The 16559-nt window shown below is 44.9% G+C and overlaps 1 long non-coding RNA gene across 1 annotated transcript; it reads left to right on the plus strand.

Annotated features, from left to right (window-relative positions):
- Nucleotides 1-702: 702 nt before the first annotated feature.
- LOC310707484 lies at nt 703-16536 on the plus strand. The gene is made up of 3 exons (XR_014526498.1): nt 703-1420; nt 9095-9178; nt 16268-16536. It is a non-coding gene; the product is annotated as an uncharacterized lncRNA (long non-coding RNA).
- The last annotated feature ends 23 nt before the right edge of the window (nt 16537-16559 follow it).

Here is a 16559-nt window from a genome sequence, read left to right on the forward strand (position 1 = left end):
TCCCATTTCTCAGTCCCTGCTCCTGCCAAACTAGCAGTTCAAAAGCATGTCAAAGTGCAAGTAGATAAATAGGTACCACTCCAGCGGGAAGGTAAACAGTGTTTCTGTGCACTGCTCTGGTTCGCCAGAAGCGGCTTAGTCATGCCGGCCACATGACCCAGAAGCTGTACGCCAGCTCCCTCGGCCAATAAAGCGAGATGAGTGCCGCAACCCCAGAGTCGGCCACGACTAGACCTAATGGCCAGGGGTCCCTTTACCTTTTTACAGCAATAACAACAACAACAACAACCCCTTTAAGTGTTTTCAAGAATTGTGGTAGGATGAAGAGATGTAGAAATGGCAGCAGGTGGCTGGCTAGAGCAGGGGCCAACAACCTAAGGCCCATGGGCCACAAGCGGCCCATGGGGGTCGTTTAACCGGCCCATGGACCCCCATCGCCCGCTTGGTTGGCTCCCGTGTGCCGCGCTAAACTGGCGCAGAGCAGAGTAAGGACTGCCTTCCGTGACGCTGGCCAGCTTCCCATTGGCTGCAGGAAGCTCCTGCGACCAATGGGAAGCTATGCACGCCTCCTCCGCGCTGGAAGGAGAGCCAAAAATTGTGCATGTATGCGCACTCCAGCCCACCGCGGCATCTGCGGGACCGTGAACCGGCTCAAGCCACAAAAACTTTGCCGACCCCTGGGCTAATGATAAACAGCCTATAGACAGTGTGTGTTAATGGAAACTCTCACAGACACTTTTGGTCTCTGTTCTGTGATGCATTCAGTGGCATAGCTAGCCGCTCAGGTTCCTGGTGCAGGGGCGTGTCCTGCAGCCAAGGGCAGGGTGATCCGTGTCCATGGGGGCAGGGCGAGCTGCCCATGGGGTCAGGGCAATCCACCCATGGGGTTGGGGTGAGCATCTCCAATGCTTGAAGCCTCTCCGCCGCCTCCCACTCAGCTGTAGGGCAAGTGAGGGAGAGGTAGTACGCAGATGCAAGTCCCACATTGCCGTTTCAGACAGCACGGAACCTGCAGGTGCCTAAGCCACCACATCACTGCTAAAAAGTTTTGTGAGCCTGTGGCGTTCATACGGAGCACCTGGTCATCTCACAGACTATTGACCCGTACACCACTAATCCGCTGCTACCAACCAGGTCCTCCCTGGTAAGTCACTTAGTCTCAGTCAGGTTCTTAAGTAAAGAAGAGTGTAGTTTATTGCAGACACAAATAAACTTAAACTGCATTCAAAACATTGTTACTCTTTACCTTCTTAGTCTTATTTTTATCCTGTCTCTAACTCTTCTACCTCCCCTCACACAAGAACCGACTGCACTGTCTCTCTAATTCCAACTTTCTGCCAACTGCTTTCCTAACTACCTTTCCCCAACCAACCAACTAACTAACTAAAACCAACCTCGGGCTAAGCCCTTTTATAAACAGGTAGGCTCCGCCTCTGGTTTTTTTATTGGTCTACCTATTAACTCTTTCTCTCCCCCTGTACAGACATTTTCAAACGAATGGGCAAACGCCACAGAGCCCATTTTTAAAAAACTCATTTTGCCACACACACCCCAGTGATGACATCTGGGGCGCACCATACACCCTGCACCCCCTTCCTCTGCCACTGAATGGATTACTAAATAGACATCTGACTAACTGGGAATCTGGTTTGAGCCGCCACATTGAATCCCCAAAGAGAATTTACTCTAACAGGAGGGACACACTGGAGTTCTAATGGAAATGGAGAAAAAACTGTCTGCCTTCTCTACACCATGCATCATTTTATAGGCCTCTAGAGTTACCTCTCCTTCTTTTCTTTTCTTTTTTACCCTAGGGTAAAAATCCCCAAGGAGTTCGGCTCAACCTTCCTCAAATTGGTTGTCCTCCAGGTGTCACTGGAGTATAATTCCCGTGAGCCCCAGCCAGCAAGGCCATTGGCCAGAGTTAATGGGGAGCTATAGCCCAGGAGGCTGCCTAGGTGGTCCCATTTAAGAGTGGTGGGTGGTGGCCTAATTTTTCGTGACTCATCTCAGTTCTTCTGGAGAGGCAAGCTCCTGTGCTCCACCCCACAGTTTGGGAATCACTGTAGTAGAACGACTGTGAATGCTTAAAGACTGTAAGAGCAGGAGAGTACATGTGAACGATACATCAATATTCAAGCTTTGCCTTTCCAGGAGTTCCCCACCCCCCACCCCCCTCTTTCTGACACGTCAATCTCAAATGAAAAGATTGCCCAGATACAAAGAAATCAAGGAGAAATGGGACAATTGGGAGACATTAAAGCGAGTCATTTTCCCCTTCATTTTCACTGCGTTTTTTTGCAACCCTTCAAAAGAAGTGAAAGACGTGACCTCACTGTGTTCATTTCCTTAGACAATGATTTTCCATTCAGATGGAGAGAATCTAGTATTTCTATTAAGCCTAAACAAAGTGCTAATATAATTCTTCAAGCAGTATATAAAAAATTCATTATCCCTTTGAAGGCCAAACAAGTTGGAGCGCCAGCAGAATAATGCACTGGATCTTACTTATGATCAGCATCTCTCCTGAATTGTGTGTGCTTCGTGCACAGATGGTATTTATTGACAACAAAACTTAAGAAAATGCCTGGCTGGTATTCAGTGTTTATTAAAGTGGACCCTGGAGGCATAAAAGCAGAGATCGCTGTCCTTTATAGGAGAGAAAATGCCTTATTGCATACATTGCCTAACATTAATTTTGTAAATCTGTTTCCTCAGATGCTGGGCCCCCAGAACGATTAGGATATATATTTTCATAATACAAGGAATACCACGTCAGGTTTCACTGCAATGTGATGGAACCCCTACTGTGCATGAAATGAAGGATCCCAAAGTCTATAGTAGTTTTCGGCAGTCGTATTCAAAATGAAATTAATCATCTCTGAAGGGGGGTGGCCTACAGCAGTTTCTCCACTTTTGAAAACCGTAGCGTTTGCTACGTGGTCTAAAATGCATGTGCGACCCCTACATATTTTATGAGGGGTACTGGCATTCATTCATTTATTTATTTAAAAAATCACATCCTCCTCTTCATCGCAGGTGATCTCAAGGCAGGTGGCGTTAAAATAAAAATAATATGAACGCATAAAATATAAATAAATCACTTAAAAAACAAAACAGTCTCACACCTAAGGGGTGTTCACAGATACTTCAGTTGTGCATTTGTACAGGTATTCTGAGGTAAAATTCATGTAATAGGGGGCACAATGGCTGAGCTGTATAAATCAATTAACTCTACTACATTTATAAAGACAATTTATACACATCTACATCACTCATTTGGAGGAAGGTATCGGTTTTCAACTGGCACCAAAAGCTGAACAAGGTTGGCACCAGGCACACCTTATGCAGGATAGTGCTCCATGATTGAGGTGCCACCACAGAGAAGGCCCTGTCTGAAGCCAAAGCGCATCAGGCTTTGCTCAGTACCCAAACAACAAGGACCTCTCAGGTACATCTTAAATTCCAAGCATGGAAATGTTCAAAATGTATTTTAAAAGCAGGTGGGAAACCCATGGCCATAGGTGCCAAATCCCTGGGGCACTGGGTGCCCGAGCACCCAAAAAATTCTCCATGAAGGGGCCAGGTACACACAAATTTCAGTGCCAGGGCCATGCACACTGCATGGCACCCATGGCCCCAGGCACCCATGGTTGTGGGGCCATGCTGACACTCCTACTTGTGGCCCAGGACTATCAGTGTGGCCCTCAGACCTATAGAGGAAGAGAGAGAATGAATGGAAGAGAGTTAATTGATGGTGGATGGATGAAGGGGAGAGGGGAAGAAAAGCAAGAAGGAAGAAGTTCTACAGATTCCCACATCATTTTGCGATTTTTTTACAATATAGATATTTTTGTTTTCAAAGTAATTGCATTTGTTAGAATGCACTTTTGCATGCTATTTTCACTAATGTGCAATTTTATACACATTACTTGGATGGAGAACTGCATTGCAAAATTCGGGTCAGAGGTATTTAGCATTGCAAAATCCGGGCACTGAAGTCAGGGGTAGGGCTCCACTCATTAGTCAACATAAAGTTGCCCTACACACAACTAATGTTGAAATAGGCCTCATGTTTCAGGGCATAGTGCTCTTCCTCTTTGATAGACCAGGGCTAGGCATGGCAATTACCATGTAATTTTTGACTAGGCCTTCAAAAGAGGCATAAAACCGAAGAGCCAGTTAGCTGAGACTCCTATTCAGAAAACACATAGCATTTTGTTGGTGTTATTTCATTTAACAAAAAGTAACCTTTATTGTTCATAAATGCATGTTTAAAAGCTAAGCACAGAGCTCTAGAACAGAGGTTGACCTAGAGAAACCACTGAGCATTGCTTTTTATAGTGTTGTATCAGTGCAATTTATTTCCTGTGAAATGCCCATCTTATTGAATATTTTTTCTGAGCTATTCATACAATGAAATGCAAGGCATCTTAATGAAAAAGCAGGATGCAATTGTCTCTATATGGCAAAATGTTTCTTATAGGGACGATGTCTGTATGAAGGCAATAGTTATTTCATGGATAAATGGAATTTATGGGTTCATATAATGGTCAAGAGAATTGTCCAATAACCTATTCTTACATTGTCCTACCCCTTCAATTTACTACCATTGCTATCGTTCTTTTTTCTGCAAGCATGCCGGAGATGTTGTTGACTTGGAGATTTCTTAACCTCCCTCTTCCAAAGTTCAACATTTATGTATTTAAGGGGAAAGATCAGCAATGTCTTGAAATGGAGAGTTACTTCACCATTACTGTTCTAAGTAGGTGTTAACAACCACCACTGAGATACTATCTAATATGGTATCCCTGGCACAATTCTGCCACATACTCTATCATACTTAGCAGCTTTCACCACATGATGATCAACCACCATGTGCATCTAACGGGTTGTTTTATCAGTAGCATCCATGAGGGGTAGGGGTTGCCAATCTGGCAGCTGCGTGCATCATTCTGCCTTTCAGGACTTCCTATGGCACCCACAAAAGTAAATATCCCCTCAAAAATCCACAGCATATAAGAGACTGTTTGCTCTTTCTGATCAGTTCCATCCACTCCCTTATTTCACTGGATTCCAAGACTGAACAAATGAAAAGTTCAAAGGAGAAGAAGAAGAAGAAGAAGAAGAAGAAGAAGAAGAAGAAGAAGAAGGAGAAGGAGAAGGAGAAGAAGTAGTAGTTATCATTTATACCCCGTCCATCTGGCTGGGTTTTCCCAGCCACTCTGGGCGGCTTTCAACAGAACATTAAAAACAGAATAAAACTTCAAACATTAAAAACTTCCCTAAACAGGGCTGTCTTCAGATGTCTTCTAAAAGTCAGGTAGTTGTTTATTTTCTTGACATCTGATGGGAGGACGTTGCACAGGGTGGCGCCACTACCGAGAAGGCCCTCTGCCTTGTTCCCTGCAACCTCACTTCTCGCAGTGAGGGAACAGCCAGAAGGCCCTCGGAGCTGGACCTTAGTGTCCGGGCTGAACAATAGGGGTGGAGACGCTCCTTTGGGTTTTACTGTGATGTAAGTGCCTTTTTCTGTTATTTCAGATTTGGCAGACATTTTGTATTATGCCATGCCCCCTCACAGTCATTTATGTCACATTTCCATGGCAGCCATTTTATGTTATGCCACATCCTCCATGGCAGCCATTTTGTGACAGGTGGCCATGACACTTTCTCAAAATTCCAACTGTGCTCCCTGGCCAATAAATGTTGTAGCAAATAATCCATCTGCTGGTATTTCAAAGATAAGGTAAAAGAAGAGAGAATGGGCTAACACAGTGGGCTAACACAGGGATTTTGTGAATATCCACTCAACAAATGTACATCAATTTTATGCCTACATATAATGGTCATTGATCTAGCATTATAGTTTGCTGAGGGCGTTCAGGATTTCCTTTAAGAGAACTCTGTATGTCAGTACAATGCCTCAGCTCCCAGAGTTCCCCAGAGGGAAAGAATAACCATTAAATCATTTTAAGCCTCCAGTGTTAAAGCTTGCCCTTTGTAAAATAAATGGGTTTGAGGAGGGATTTAACGCAGGTCAGAGAGATGGTTTGATGGATAGACCTATAGGCATTGAGCTGGCTAGCCAGAGAGCCACCTTAAGTCTAATCTCCTGCTGCAAGAGTGAACCATTTACACATCTGGATGTGTACCACAAATCAGCCTACAGACTCCTGACCGCAATATGTGGCCAAAACATGCCTTGCTAAATTGAGTCCAAATCCTCAGGTGAACTTCTTACTGCAGTCTCAGCCATGCAATGAAGCCCTAGCGAGTGCTTTTTGAAAGAGATGCAACTTCCAAAGGGCATATATTGAGCATCACAAATACACATTTGGAACTCTGCAGCAGGAAAATTCGGAGCTAAAAAGGACTAGTACACACACACACACACACACACACACACACACACACCATGTCACTCAAAATCTCCCCTCTGGAAGTCACTTTCTTTACAAAAAGCAACCATCAGAACGTTGCAACACATATTTGCATTTATTAATGTGCCACATGGCCCTCATCTATCTGAAGTGCCGATCAGAAAGAGAAAATGAGTGTGGGATCCAGATATAGGGATTTTCACGGTTCCATCACACACAGCCTTACCAGCACAGGCACTCAGCGAGAAGCTATCAACAGCTACCCAGTGCTACACATTCCTTTTATTCCTTGATGTAAGAATTTTCTCAATGGCAGCACAATTTAATCTCCTCAGATCCATGTCACCAGTTGCAGTCTTGTTACAACTCCACAGTCTCAGCTGCCAATAAAATGAAAATCCAGAGCTATAAGGCTCAGTAGTAATCACAAGTGGAATCAAAAAAGCAAATGACCACATACACCATTCAGAGCTCTCTTACTTTGTGGGGTGGGTGTGGGTGTATCTTCCTATATAAATAAAAATGTAAGGCTGTTGTCATGCTGTAGTTCATGCACCTGCTGATTGGCAAAGGGGTGGAGGGAGTTGACACCCCTAGTGTATGTATATGAAATATGTGTGTATATTCCTTCTGATGCTTTATTTTTTAAAAAATTCCTTTATTGTCAATGTATAACCTGTGTACAATGAAATTAACAGAGTCTCCCCTCCCCTCCCCACAAACACTCCTTCTCATTGCACTCTGTGTGCTTGTCGCACAACACACCAACCCCAAAAGTCAGTTGCACTATATTATTTTCCATTCAGCAGCCTAACAGCCCACAGATAGAAACTGTTTTTTAGCCTGGTGGTACGACTGATTATACTTCTATATCTCCTGCCCGAGGGTAGAAGATTAAAGAGGTGCTGGCCGGGGTGTGAATCGTCCCTGAGAATTTTTCTTGCTCTCCTAAGGCATCGATCCCTTGCGATGTCATCCAGCGGACTCAAGGGACAGCCCATGATATCTTGTGCTGTGTTCACCACCCTCTGTAAAGACTTTCTGTCTGTGGCTGCTAAGTCAACGTACCACACTGTGATACAATATGAGAGGACACTTTCTATTGTGGACCGGTAGAAGGAGGTCATCAAATGTTGTTTAACATTGTTCTTTCGCAAGACCCTGAGGAAATGGAGTCTCTGTTGGGCCTTCCTAACCACCTAAGTTATATTGTTTTTCCAAGTGAGGTCTTCACTAAGGTAAACTCCCAGGAATTTAAAGGAAGAGACTCTCTCCACACAACACCCCCCCCCCCGATATACAACGGGGCTAGTTCCCCTCTCTTCCTCCGAAAGTCCAACACCACCTCCTTTGTCTTGCTAATATTTAGGTGCAAGTTATTCTCTAAGCACCATGTAGATACTTTTTGAACCTCCCCTCTGTAGGCTGATTCATCTCCAACGGTAATTAGACCCATTATGGTAGTATCATCTGGAAACTTAATAATTACAGTGGATGGATCAGATGAAATACAGTCATAGGGAGGTAGATGTAATAGACCCAATTTAGTTATATTCTATCCATTGGTTTCCAATCATTGCAGGCTATACTGGTCAAAATCCATTATTGTAAGGCCCTCCTGACAACCTTTCTACTGTGTAAAGTTCATTGATGATGATTTGTGATCATGGTAGTATCAGGAAAGTTATAGATGATTCCACTTTCAATACTGTTTACATCTGCAAATGTTTCAGGGTGGACATACAGTACTGCTTTGTTTCTAGTCAGTGTATGTATCATAACTCCCAGGTGTAACTTCCAGGTGTAACTTTTTTATGTCACATGTGTTCAAGGGATTGTTGTTTTTTTGTCCCACATTTGTTGTGTTATAGTAGAAGATAGCCCCTTCAGATGACATTATTGGATATTGATGTGTAGACAGTATAAATCTATCACTAACGCACTGCTGTTGTGTCAATACACACAATATCGTGTCAATATTACACAATACACACACAAACCACCACTCTTGCAGGCTCCCAGCACTGATTCTGGTGCAATTCTCCGAGAGATTTCACCACTTCTGTAGGGTTACTCTGAACATGCGATCTCTGTGATCTCCCCCCCCCCCAAATAAGCCACTTGTTCCTCTTGGTGAACAGAAATAAACTTCTCTAAAGTAACTGAGGAAAGTTATTCCATGACTAAAAAGGATTAGTGGACTGGTTTCCTGTTGGTAGTAGACTGAGGTCCTATGTCTTCCAGAATACCTAACAGGTTTGATCTCTGAATTTATCACAGCAAAAAAGATGCTTCTCAAATTCTTCATAGGCTCTGAGTCAGAAGGGACAGCATCTGAGTTCTGAATTTACTGAATCTTCTTCGTGTGCTACTCATGTGTAGTTGGAGATCATGGTCAAAAGGACTGTGGAATCTGATGTGTTCATCCAGCTTATCCCTTTGTATGTGCCTCTTGAAGATCTACTGAGTGAATTGTTTTTATATATATAGCACTTTGTCCAATCTACCGCTGTTTTAAATGTCTCCAGTGAGAGGGGGGAAACATTTTCTCACTACTTGCTGGGAAGGGAAAGTGTGTCAGCTTTAAACTAATAAATGTCTGGGTTTGAGCTGTGACATTTACAAGTCGCCTGTTCCTCTGTGCAGAGCACTCGGGCTGACGGCGTACATTTGAAATCCGTGTCTTAATTGTCATGCCATTCTCCCCGCAGATTTGTCGGGAAGCTTTCTGATGAGATGCCAGGCAGACAAGACCACCAGGACATAAAAGCAGCATGTCGATTTTGACAACGGGGGTAGGTGGGTGCGAGGGAAGGGGTGCAGTACTAAGTCTCCTGAGCACGGATGGTGACTCAGCATATAATGTCATTTCAAAAGGTCTATCTGACATTTGCTTCCTTGAGGGAGGACTGGCTTTCTTATCATGCATGTGTGAAAAAGGAAAACAATGGCGGAGAGTCCTTCCATTGAATAGGTTTGTGTATCACACCAGACAGTACACAAAAAGCAAGGAAATGACTCCAAATACAAAAAGGGTAAGGCAAAGTGTAAGAATAGTAGTTTTTCCACATTACGAAGGAGAAAAACATCCTCAAATAAGATAATATCTTGATGATAATAGTTTAAGAGCCAGGAACCTCTTTGCTCAGCTGGAGATCCAGTGGATCATAATTCCACTCATCCTAGCTTATTTAGCCTTAGGATAGTATCCACAGTCATGGCTGCTCATTTTAGTTGGTCTGCTATGAGCAGGACTAATATCAGAGGCAGCTCATAGTAGCTATGATTTCCCTTTCTTTCCCTTTTATTTATTTCCTACATTTCCCTTTCAATCCAATTTGCAGATCTTTATCTTTAAAACACTGAAAGGTGGGATAGGCATGGATTTGCACCACTAAGACTGAATAAGCAAAATGTTTATCATTAGAAACTTCTGTCTAATTCATCCTTTGCATAATTTAAATGTCACTTCTGATGCCTGATTTGTTGAGCGCATGTTGGGGCATATCAATTTTATTTAATCTCAAAACAGCTGTGGAAAGCAATCTGGCTTGATTATTTTTTTATTTTTTATTATTATGAACCAACATCAAGTGCCTTAAAATGCAACTCTTTTGTTTGGGATAAGTTTTTAATTTACTTAACATAAGAGAGACTTCTGCACAAAAATAATCTGCAATTTGAGCCATTGTACTTATCAGCTACATTTACATACAGAGATGGATTTCTGTTTTGGTCCTGTAATATATTTGTGGGCAGATACAAGACATTGCGGTGTCTGAGCCAGAAAACCCAGATGGCACTCTCTACCCACCATGGTGGCAAAAAAACATCTTAATAAGCCAAAGCACGGATCATTTGTTTTTCCTTAATAGCACCAAAACATTTACCCATGAGTAGGCTGATTAAATAATGAACATAAGAAGAGGCTGTTGAAGCAGGTCAATGGCCTTTCTAGTCCAGCATCCTGTTCTCACAGTGCCCAACCAGATGCCAGCGAGCGCCAATCAAGACATGAGCAAAACTGCACTCTGCCCACCTCTAATTCCCAGTGACTGGTATTAAGAGAGGTATGAAGACTGTATAGGTAGAACATAGCCATTGTCAAGGAGCTGACAAGCAAGCCAGGTCAACCACAGGGCAGGCACACACACGGGATGCATGAAACACAATTAGCTTGTTATTAACAGAAAATATCAACACAGTAGAGTCCTCTGGTCTGTCTTAAGCCAGCTGAGATGTTGCTGAAGCTGACTACTAGCTCCGTCCTTCCCCCTCTAGCCTTCCACTTTAGATCCCTCCCAAGCAGATGAAGGACGCATCAAGTGGGTGAGCTCCTCATCTGGCCAGCGTAGGACTCTCCTCAGACAGGATGCCGGAGGGGGGAGGAGAGCCAGCAGGCCTTGGGACTGTGCTGCTGCTGTGTAGAAGGAGCAATATCTGACTCCTCCTTGTCTGAGTCTGCACTCACTCTGTGACTCTCAGCTTCTAATCCTGTCCTAGAAGGCCCTCTTTCTCCTGATCTTCCTTGATCACTCAACCCCCCTGCTTCTAGCACCTCCCAGCTCATCCCTTCTGCAGACTGGTCTTCAGTGTCCCACCACCAGGATCCAGGATCTAAGTTGTCATCTTCTGTGCCCTCCCTGGAGCGCTCCTGGGCAGGCACCTCCCACCACTCTTCCTCATCCAGCCAGTCCCTGACAGCCATCAAAGCTAGTAACCACTGATGATCTTATCCTCAGTGATGCCTTATCCTTAAATAACTCAGGACCACAATGCCCCAAGGACCGCTTTTCCCCACGTGAACCAACCCAGACCCTGCGATCATCACCTGAGGCCCTTCTTCATGTGCCTCTTCCACAGGAGGTCTGGAAGGAAGCAACATGAGAATGGGTTTGCCTGGTGCCTTGGTTACATCTGGCAAACAGCATCTGGCAAATGGCAACGCTAGTGATGGTGGGATGTTCAACCATAGCGTGATGTTGAATTACACCTCTTCTGTTTATTTCCAGCTGTGGGGGGTCTTTCTGGGCACTTCAGCAAATACAGAGGCAGGGCTAGTGTTGCAGCATTATCCATTCAGGCCCCGTACAATCCCAGCTGGCTATGAACTTTCCAAGTACATCTGAGGCAACTTGAGCGGGAAAGAGAGACCCCAGATTGAATGACCTTATAGCGGTGTCAATAATTGGAGGGCAGTGACTCGGTCAGAGCTAGTCCATCTGGCATGGAACTAGAGGCCTAGCCTGGAACAACATGTCAGCGCTATTACAGATTGGTAAGTAATGGCAGGTTTATTGGCCTTGTAAGCGAGCAAACCCCATTGCCATGGCAACCAGAAAGAATAGGTATGAAACAGGCCAGCAGCAAGAAAGAGGGGAGTGGAGCTAAGGCAGAATTTAACGTATTTATGAAAACACATTGCAGCTTGCTTTTCCATCCCATCAACAGAACGTTCAGATCAACCAGCAATCACAAGCATAAGATTAAATCTGAGCTGAAAAAAGTCAACAAAAATTAATTGAGGCTGGACAAGTGTGAAATGGACCCCCACGCCCACCCCAAAACAGGGGAAATTAATTTTCTTAAATTTTCAGGGTGGGATTGCTTCTTGCCTAACCTCATCTTATGAGCACCTTAAAGACCAATTAAGTTAGTTCTTGGTATGAGATTTCGTGTGCATGCACACTTCTTCAGATGCACACGAAAGCTCATACCAAGAACTAACTTAGTTGGTCTTTAAGGTGCTACTGGAAGGAATTTTTTTATTTTGACTATGGCAGACCAACACGGCTACCTATCTGTAACTCATCTTATGAGATAGACAAAGGTTTTACTTTTTTCCCATTGCTTTCTTAAGATTCTCATGCCTCAACTTAAGGCTGACCATACCTCCTGGAATGCATTTGGAGCAAATGGCAATATCATGCCACATTGCATTGCGTCACTCCCAAGGCCTGCGGGAAGTGGCGAGAGGTTCTTTCCAATCAGAAATAGTAGGGAGGGAAAGGTGAAGTTTCATCAATGGCAAACAAAATGACCACCTCAAACGTCGAACCTTCTCCAGTGCAACAATTTCCTTTTTGAGGTGAAGCAACCAGAACTGTGGCGTTTCCGTGTGCTGCGCTGGCTCACCAGATGCAGCATGTCACGCTGGCCACGTGACCCGGAAGTGTCTGTGACCTGGACAGCGCTGGCCCCCGGCCTCTTAAGCGAGATGGGTGCACAACCCCAGAGCTGGACACGACTGGCCCATACGGGCAGGGGTACCTTTACCTTTACCTTTTTAACCAGAACTGTACGCAGATTCCAGATGTGCTCGCTCAATATTTTTGTATAACGGCACTATGATATGGACATTTTTATCATCAGTTCCTTTCTTAATGACCCCAAGCTTGGTATTAGCCTGTTTCACTATGCTGCCATCTTCACTGATCGATCCACTATGATCCCTAAGTCTTGTTCCTGCTCAGTCACAGCCTGTTGAGACCCCATGAGCATGTATGTAAAATTAAGATTTATTTTTTTGCCTTTGTTACAAATATGTGTATTGGATATACAGTGGACGCTTGGGTTGTGAACGTGATCCGTGCGGGATGCATGTTCGCAACCCACAGCATTCGCAACCTGAAGTGTCTGTAACCCAAGGTATGACTGTATAGGACATGTATATAATGATATGGATATTATAGAAGTATTTAAAATCAAAGTTGCTGTCTATGCTTAGAGTCAGAAATGCTTGTCCAAAGCAGTTCAGGTGAGCAGCCAGAACCTTGCCCTCAGCAACAGGAGATTAATAACTGACCAGATAAGAGGAAAACACATTGAATTGTAATAATAAGGGTTAGCACAAACAAGGAGAATTGCCAAAGACAAGTCTGGGAGGGAAGGGTAACGGAATGTGCAAGTCGAATACCTGCTGGAAAGGAATGATTGAGAATGACACCTTGATAAGATAAATGGAGTTTCTAAGTGGAAAACAACTCCAACTATGGGATGTCCAATTGGAAGGCCAGGTAGGGTGTCCACGAGCTGTTCACACATTGCTGTAGGCAATAATGTTGCATAAATGATAAAGGCACAAGGATTTCATGTATTTACTGATAGAAGAAGAGAATATAGGAAGACCCTGAGGGCATGTACCGTTGTCAGGCCATGCTTGTGGCAATAGCTTCATGGTTGACCAGGTCGTGGGTGGCACTGTGGTCTAAACCCCATAGCCTCTTGGGCTTGCCGATCAGAAGGTCAGCGGTTTGAATCCCTGTAACGGGGTGAGCTATCGTTGCTCTGTCCCAGCTCCTGCCAACCTAGCAGTTCGAAAGCACACCAGGGCAGGTAGATAAATAGGTACCACTGCGGTGGGAAGGTAAACGGCGTTCCTGTGCACACTGCTTTCCATCACGGTGTTCCTTGCACCAGAAGTGGTTTAGTCATGCTGGCCACATGGCCTGGAAAGCTGTCTGAGGACAAACGCCGGCTCCCTCAGCCTGAAAGCGAGATGAGCATTGCACCCCATAGTCGCCTTTGACTGGACTTAACCGTCCAGGGGTCCTTTATCTTCTTATTATTATTTTATTTCTTTTTTTTACCATGGTTGACCATTCAGTGCTGTCTTAATGATTAATAAATCTCTCTTGAGCCTACTTTGTGTACCTGACTCCTCTTTCCGTAGAGGCTTTCAGCAGTCTGCTCCAAGGAAGGAATTCTAGGAATTTTCCAAACAGCCTTGAAATGCATCACTTTACACTTGTTTACATTGCATTTGCCACTTTAGCATCCTGTCTCAATGCAGCTTTGTCCCTTTCTTCACTACTAGTATAGACACCACTTTTGCTTCCTACTTGAGCAGAGGTTGTAGGAAAGGGGCAGCCCACAGTGCAATGTAGAGGCAGGGGCGAAGGAAGGCGTCGCTACGTAGGGCTGATGTAGGGCTATGTACGCACGCGCTGTACATAGCGACGCTGCACATGCACTGTACATAGCGGTTTGCCACGGTGCCTCTCCAGTGCCGTACAGATGGTGCTGGGATCCTCTGTTCGCAGCTGTAGCGGCGACGGAGGGATCCCGGCACCATCCGTACAGTACTGGAGCGGCGGCACCAGCAAACCGCTATACAGCCCATGTGCGGCGTCACTACGTACAGCGCATGCGTGTGATGCCGCACATGTGCTACATTTAACGGTTTGCCGCTGGCGCTGACATCCTCTGCTCGCGGCTGCAGCCGTGAATGGAGGATCCTTCACGTGCGGTGGCGCGATGGCAGCTCCTGCCCCCACGAGCCCCCACAGGGTGACTTCTTGTCACCCTTGCAGACATGGCACCTGGGGCGCACTGCCCCCCGCCCTCCGTTGCGACCCCGCTGTGTAGAGGCCTTCTAGTTACTGGCCTTAGCACAGCAGCTTTTGTCCACAACAGGGAAAAATTCATGAACAAATGCCGGCTGTAATCATTGTTGTTGCTCCCTGCAATAAAGCAATACAAGAACTAAGGGGAAAGCCATTGAATGCCAAGAGATAACACCAATACAATGTACATTTGCAGTTGCCTTCTGAAATATGCCTACCATTTTAATGCTCAGGAATAGGTTGTAGTTCTCTCCGAGGCAAAGCTATCGTCATTTATACCCTGCCTAAATCAAGGGCGGTCCAGCAACTATTTATGTTATATTCTCCGGTGGTTTATGCTGTATGTGCTACATCAGGGCTGCAATTTAAAATTCTGGGCTCATGCCAAAGGGGGAAGCAAGTTAAAAGCTTTGCTGTGAGCCCATGGGGTGTTCTCTAGATCTCAAGAAAGACCAACAAATCAGAGAGTGACCCCTTCCTCCATTGCCTTGCCCTTAATAAACAGGCAGATCAATTCAGCCCATTGAGCAAATTTTAGGATGGATACACACCATCTCTTTAAGTGGTGGAGGAATCACGATCCTGCCTTTTCAGATGTTGAGCAGTTGCGTTTGACACTCCATCAATATTATAGCTTGCTCAATTTTTTTTCCAGCCAGATGGGCGGGGTATAAATAATAAATTATTATTATTATTATTATTATTATTATTATTATTATTATTATTATTAATGCATCTTTGCTTGTTGGTGCAATGACTCATGGAGTTGTATTACAGTTGCATGATGATGATGATGATAATAATAATAATAATAATAATAATAATAATAATACACCTATTATTGCACGCTGCACCTGATCACTTCTGCCTCCCCACATCCCAGACCTCCAGCTAGTTCTGGGAGGTGGGAGGGAGCCCACCTCTTGGACACAGTACTTATGACTCTCAACTCGAGGAAACCTGAAGGTTTTGTTTAAGAAATCAGAGCATGGTTATATAGTATAGGACACATGATTCATAAGACTGACCAAGCTCTAAGAGGTAGCTAAGCCACTGGCCCAACATCTGACCTACCCCTACAGCTCCATTTTTAAAGAGTGTGGCAAGACCAGTCAGTTGCATGGTTCTCACCCCTAGTGAGATCATAGAGTTAGAAGGGACCCCAGGGGTCATCTAGTCCAACCCCCTGCAATTCAATAATCTCAACTAAAGCATCCATGACAGATGGATGTGCTTGCAGTCCTATGGGTGTGTGAATGGCCATGTCTGTTTGCACTGTTTGCACCAGTGCAGACAAAGACATGTCCTTGGGACCTGAGTCCAACACTCTAACTCTCATTCCACTTCCAGTTTGGCTGGCCATACTGGTTTTCCACTGGCCTTATATTGGGTACCATGGAAACCTCACTCTCAGAGGGCAGAATGGAGACTGACTCAGACAGCTCCCCCTCCACTCCTGTGCAATGCAGTGGAACCCTCTCCTAAGTCACTGGTCAAGCTCTCCTCACACCCAACTTCTTGTTCCTCTTCCTCTGACAGATCTTGCCATCTCCTTCCCATCATGGTGAGTGCCACAGCCAGAACCCTCCATCATCATCTAGGAGGAGAACATTTGATCTCCCCAGAACTGCTGCAATACCACTAGACTACAGCAGGCAGGAGATGGCTAGGAGTGACCTAGTCATGGGCATCAGGAATGGGTGTGGGGACCTTATGATGACAAGAGGAGACAGAAGGAGGAGATAAACTGATGGAGCTAACTGGGCATTCTCTACCGGGCTGCTCAAGTCTGCCTCTCTGGTGGTGCCTCTCCTCTATGGTGATCCTGGAG

The sequence above is a fragment of the Podarcis liolepis genome (assembly GCF_965112155.1).
Source record: "Podarcis liolepis genome assembly, chromosome: 5".
Taxonomy (NCBI): Eukaryota; Metazoa; Chordata; class Lepidosauria; order Squamata; family Lacertidae; genus Podarcis; species Podarcis liolepis.